The sequence below is a fragment of the Felis catus genome, chromosome C1 (genome assembly GCF_018350175.1).
Source record: "Felis catus isolate Fca126 chromosome C1, F.catus_Fca126_mat1.0, whole genome shotgun sequence".
Lineage (NCBI taxonomy): Eukaryota > Metazoa > Chordata > Mammalia > Carnivora > Felidae > Felis > Felis catus.
This window is the reverse complement of record NC_058375.1, coordinates 8,748,753-8,754,261: the sequence shown is the minus strand read 5'-3', so window position 1 is coordinate 8,754,261 and position 5,509 is coordinate 8,748,753.

Genomic DNA, 5,509 nt, shown 5'->3' with positions numbered 1-5,509 from the left:
TCAATTTTCTCCCATTCTTGGACTTGACGAAACCTGTCTTTTCCCCTTAAAGCCCTGCAAACCGGAGCTAGGTACCTGGAGGCAAACTTCAGAGAAACTTCTACAGTGGCCCGTGTTTATGCCATGTTTGTGCCTGTTGCTGTCTGAGTCATTCAGAATGATCGCGGGAGACCTCGGGAGAGAGGCTATACAGAAGAGTGTGTACTGTGTTAAAAACTCACAGAATAAACTCTGACTCTGCCTCTAGCCAAGGCTGTGTGAACTAGGACTTTGCCTGGGGAAGGTCGGCAGGTGGATTTTACTGCCTCTGGGGAATTTAAACACCTTGTTTTTTTACAGATACTTTCACTGGAAGGATGGAGGTTTTCCTTGTGGAGCTGAAGGGGCAGATGGGGTAATCAAAGGGTTGCCTGCGGGAGGATTCCTAGCTTTGGTCTTGCCTGAACAATACAAAGTGATAATGGACCAGCATTTGTTTTTAAAATAACTCTGGGTGTGGCCCGTGCTCTAGGGACAAAATAGAAGCTACAGGCTGCCTGCAGGGCACAATCATCTAGAATGGTCTTAAGTAAAAGGCACCTTTGGGAAATGCTCTGGGGAGATTGAGAGCCTAGATGTCCCTTGGGGGGGACCGTTGAAAGCTACAACCAGACTTTAAGTGGGGAAGACCTTACCTGATGCTGAAACTGAATAAGCGATAAAGCTTATAATTCCCATAGGGGACTGTCATGTCTGCCCTCAACAAATACACAAATATGAGCCTGCCTTTATCAAATGAAATAAACTCCATTCCTATGAACCAAGTGACTGGGTTTGCTTGAAGATCTGGAAATCAGGGTCATCTCAGGATCAGCTCAGCCCTATCTCAACAGGACCCGACTTGATGCTATTAACCACTCACCCTTTTAGAAAGCTACAGAAGGGGGCACCTGGGTGGCCGAGTCGGTAAAGCGTCTGACTTCAGCTCAGGTCATGATCTCACGTTTCGTGAGTTCGAGCCCCGTGTTGGGCTCTGTGCTGACAGCTCGGAGCCTGGAGCCTGCTTTGGATTCTGTGTCTCCCTCTCTCTCTGCCCCTTCTCTGCTCATGCTGTCTGTCTGTCTCTCTCTCTCAAAAAGAAATAAGGGGCGCCTGGGTGGCTCAGTCGGTTAAGCGGCCGACTTCGGCTCAGGTCACGATTTCACGGTCCGTGAGTTCGAGCCCCGCGTCGGGCTCTGTGCTGACAGCTCAGAGCCTGGAGCGTGTTTCAGATTCTGTGTCTCCCTCTCTCTGACCCTCCCATGTTCATGCTCTGTCTCTCTCTTAACGTTAAAAATAAATAAACGTTAAAAATTTTTTTTTAATTTTTTAAAAAAAGAAACATTTGAGAAAACTAAAAAAAAAAAAAAAAAAAAAAAAAAAGAATGAGGAATGCAATATCCAAGTGTAGGGAGGGCAGATTTTATAAACAGAAAGAGTAAAGAGCTCCTAGAAAAAAGAAAGACAGACATAGCTTTCTTGATGTAAGAAAAGTCATTTTAGGCCCCAGAGGCATTTTGTTAAAGAATGTAAGAACAAACAGCCACTCTCAGGCTTGGAGATAGCTTAATGATATCAAGACAATAATCAGCAATAAAACTCCCAGTGCTGATTCCAAAGACTGACCTGATGCACACTGAATTATCTCAAAGTGCCCTTTGAGCACTCAGATATGGACCAGAGAATTGAAGACCCTTACCCTATCCAGCCCAATCCCATGCTGTATTCCCCACGGCACAAGCCCCTTCATGAATATGTATGTACCCTTACCTTAAAACTTCCCTAATTTTGCTGTTGGGGAGACACTGCTTTGGGTCATGTCCCCAGTGTTCTCCTTACTTGTTGCACATAAACCCCTTCATTTTCCTATTCTTTGGCTTAGTTGTGTCTTTTAGCTTGACACTCACTAAGAAGCAAACATACTCCCTTGGGTAACATTCTCCCTCAACCTCCTGGGAGGAGAGAGGACTGAAGATTGACTTGATCATAAATGGCCAGTGGTTTAATCAATCGTGCCTATGCAATGAAGCCAAGCTTTCCGGCTTGGTGAACACATAGAGATATAGGGAGGGTGGTGGGCCCAGAGAGATGGTGAGAGTTCCTTGCCCCATCCCACATACCTGGCCCTACACATCTCTTCTATCCGGCTGTTTCAAAACTGCAATCTTTTTTTTTTTTTTTAAAGATTGACTATTTTGCTTTAAAAAAAAAAACTTTTTTAGTGCTTATTTATTTTCGAAAGAGAGACAGAGCATGAGCAGGGGAGGGGCAGAGAGAGAGGGAAACACAGAATCTGAAGCAGGCTCCAGGCTCTGAGCTGTCAGCACAGCGGACTTGAACTCACAAACCTCGAGATCATGACCTGAGCTGAAGTCGGGCGCTTAACCAACTGAGCCACCCAGGCACCCCCAAAACTGCAATCTTTTGTAATAAACCACTAATCTAGGAGGTGAAGTGTTTTCCCAAAATCCGTGAGCCATGCTTGCAAGTTAACCGAACACGGGATAGGGTTGTGGAAATCTCCAATTTATAACTGGTCAGTCAGCAGCTTAGGTGACAATTTGGATGGGTGATTGGTGTTTAAATGGGGGTGTGTGCGGGGGACAGTCTGGTAACAACACTGAGCCCCTAACCTGTGGACTCTGATGCTATCTCCAGGTAGATCGTGTAGAATTGAGTCACATTTATAGGATACGCTTTTGGTGTCTACCGAGAATTGGAGAATTGCTTCGTGTGGCTTGGTGATCAGAAGTGGAGTATCATGTAGAATAAAAAGGAAAACAGTAGTTTTTCTCTGCAGTTGGATTTGTGGCTCACATTATATTTCTACTACACAGCACTGCTTTATAAGCATGGTCGAATCTTGCCACAAATACTTGAAGAGGCAAATCAGTAGCCGCACACCGACCAGCTTATCAGTTCCCAGTAAAGTTGATCCAAGGGAACGTTCCAGCTCTGAGTGAAGCAGCAGCCTCATGTCTAGATTCGGACTCTGCACTGTGAGGCCACTCCCAGACGTGGCCTCTGGGTGTGGCCAGGCCTTTGGGATGGGGCACATACCAGGGCCTGTGACCCACTGCCTGGTAGAGTGGCTGTTTCCTCCTTCTAGCTCCCTGGCCTCCCTAAGGGGACCAAGGGCAGGAAATGAGTTCCATTTCCTTTCTCTTCTTTGGCAGAATCTTGCCCAAGTCAGGTGGAGGCCTGGAGGTTCTCCCTCCTCAACTTGTCTATTTCTGCGAGCTGTGGCCTAGGTCCTGGTCATGTGACTGACCTGCTCCAGGAGGCTTGGAATCCACCCCCAGCCCTCTGGTCTGGCGCTCCAGCCAACACCCCAGCTTTCTCTCTGAAAGGGTTTCAAGCCATGAGGTTCTCATCAACAAGACTCCCCCAGTTCGACTGACAGTATTATAGGTGAGGGGTGCAGGGCAGGGCTGGGGCCCAATTACAGACCTTTCTTTTCTACATTACCTACTTCTATTTTGGATGGCTTTTTCTAGGTGGACAGGAATTGAGTCGTAATCAAAACCAGGTAGTAGTTGGGGCGCCTGGGTGGCTCAGGCGGGTAAGCATCTGACTTCGGCTCAAGTCATGATCTCACAGTTCATGAGTTTGAGCCCAGCGTGCTAAAAGCTCAGAGCCTGGAGTCTGTTTCGAATTCTGTGTCTCCCTCTCTCTGCCCCTCCCCAGCTCATGCTCTAGCTCTCTCTCTCTCCAAAATAAACATTAAATTTTTTTTAAAAGGTAGTAGTTAAAAACAACCCTGATACACACACACATATATGCACAAACCATCTCAAAAAGGACACCCAAGAAACAGATCAGGCATGGTTGCTTCTGGGGAGAATTCTGTAGCCAGGGGTGAGCAGGATAAGGATTAAGATTTCTACTATATGGGTGCACCTGGGTGGCCCAGTCGGTTAAGCGTCCGACTTCCGCTCAGGTCACGATCTCGCAGTTCATGGGTTTGAGCCCCGCGTCAGGCTCTGTGCTGACAGCTCGGAGCCTGGAACCTGCTTCAGGTTCTGTGTGTGTGTGTGTGTGTGTGTGTGTGTGTGTGTGTGTGTGTGTCTGCCCCTCCCTTGCTTGTGCTCTCTCTCTCTCAAAACTAAATAAACATTTAAAAAAACTTTTAAGTATATATAAAAAAGATTTGCACTATATGAATTTACTGTGAGACAATTAAAAAAACACAAACACTTAAAATTATCTTTAGAAAGCATACACAGAATCCATCAATGACATTGAAGCCATGAAGTCCAACCCTCCTTTTACAACCTGGGAAAATGAGCTTTTACAACCTGACCCCCTCCGCACCCCCCTCCGCCCCCCCTCCCACCCCCCCCCCCCCCAACAGCAGCCACCCTGCGCCTTGCTGGCTCCAGCCGCCTGGCCTGGAAAGTCTCCACTACTGGGAATCTCGTCCCCCTCCAAGGCCCCACTCAAATGGCATCTGCTACCAGGCTTCTGTCTCAGCACTGCTGGCATTTGGGGACAGTTAATGCTTTGGGTCAGGGGTCATCCCGTACATTGTAGGGTGTTTAAGAGTATGCGGGCCTCTGCCCACCGATGCAGATAACACCCCACCCCCCACCCCTTTCCTGGATGTCACAACCAAAAATGACTTCAGACATTGCCAAATATCCCCTGGGGAGAGAAATCACCCTCAGCTCAGAAGCACCGCATCACAGAAGACACTGGCACTTCCTGGGCACCGTGAACAGTGTTGCAGCTCTGATTTCTGTCCCACGGCTCGGGGAGCAAGGGACCAGATTTCTAACGAGGTCATATTCAAACCCCTTTCCCTACGCTTACTTGTGTGACCTGAACTGGCTTCTCCTAAGCCTCCAGTTCCTCATCTATAAAAAGGAAATGACAGAGGCGCCTGGGTGGCTCAGTCGGTTAAGCATCTGACTCTTGATTTAAGCTCAGGTCATGATCTCGTGGTTCGTGAGTTCAAGCCCTGCGTCTGGTTCTGCTCTGGAGGTGCAGAGGCCGCTTGGGATTCTCTGTCTCCCTTTCTCTCTCTCTGTCCCTCCCCTGCTCTTTCTCTCAAAATAAATAAGTAAACTTAAAAAAAAAAAAAAAAAGGAAATGACAGCCCCTACCCCAGAGGGCTGAGCACCTGACATACACAATGCTCAGCCCACAGCAAGGGATGGATAGAGGTTGGCCCTCAATATTAATAAACACCCCAAAGTGTTATCAGTGCTATAAGAAGAGTGTGTCCAGGGTGTGGTGGGGGCCACCAGGAGTTCTCTCTGATGCAGATCTCCAGAGATGAAGCATGCCCCAGGCGGCCAGCGCCGGGCTCACGTGTAAGGCTTTACGGAACACACAAATGACACCGGGATCATACGTGACTGGGTTTGGGAAACACAAGCCACCCGGTCTGCTGACACAGCCCTTCTTGCCAGCCACGGGCTCTTAAACCTCTCCCTGCAGACACTCGCTCGGACACGCGCACACTCACTCACCCAAGCATCTCCCACTC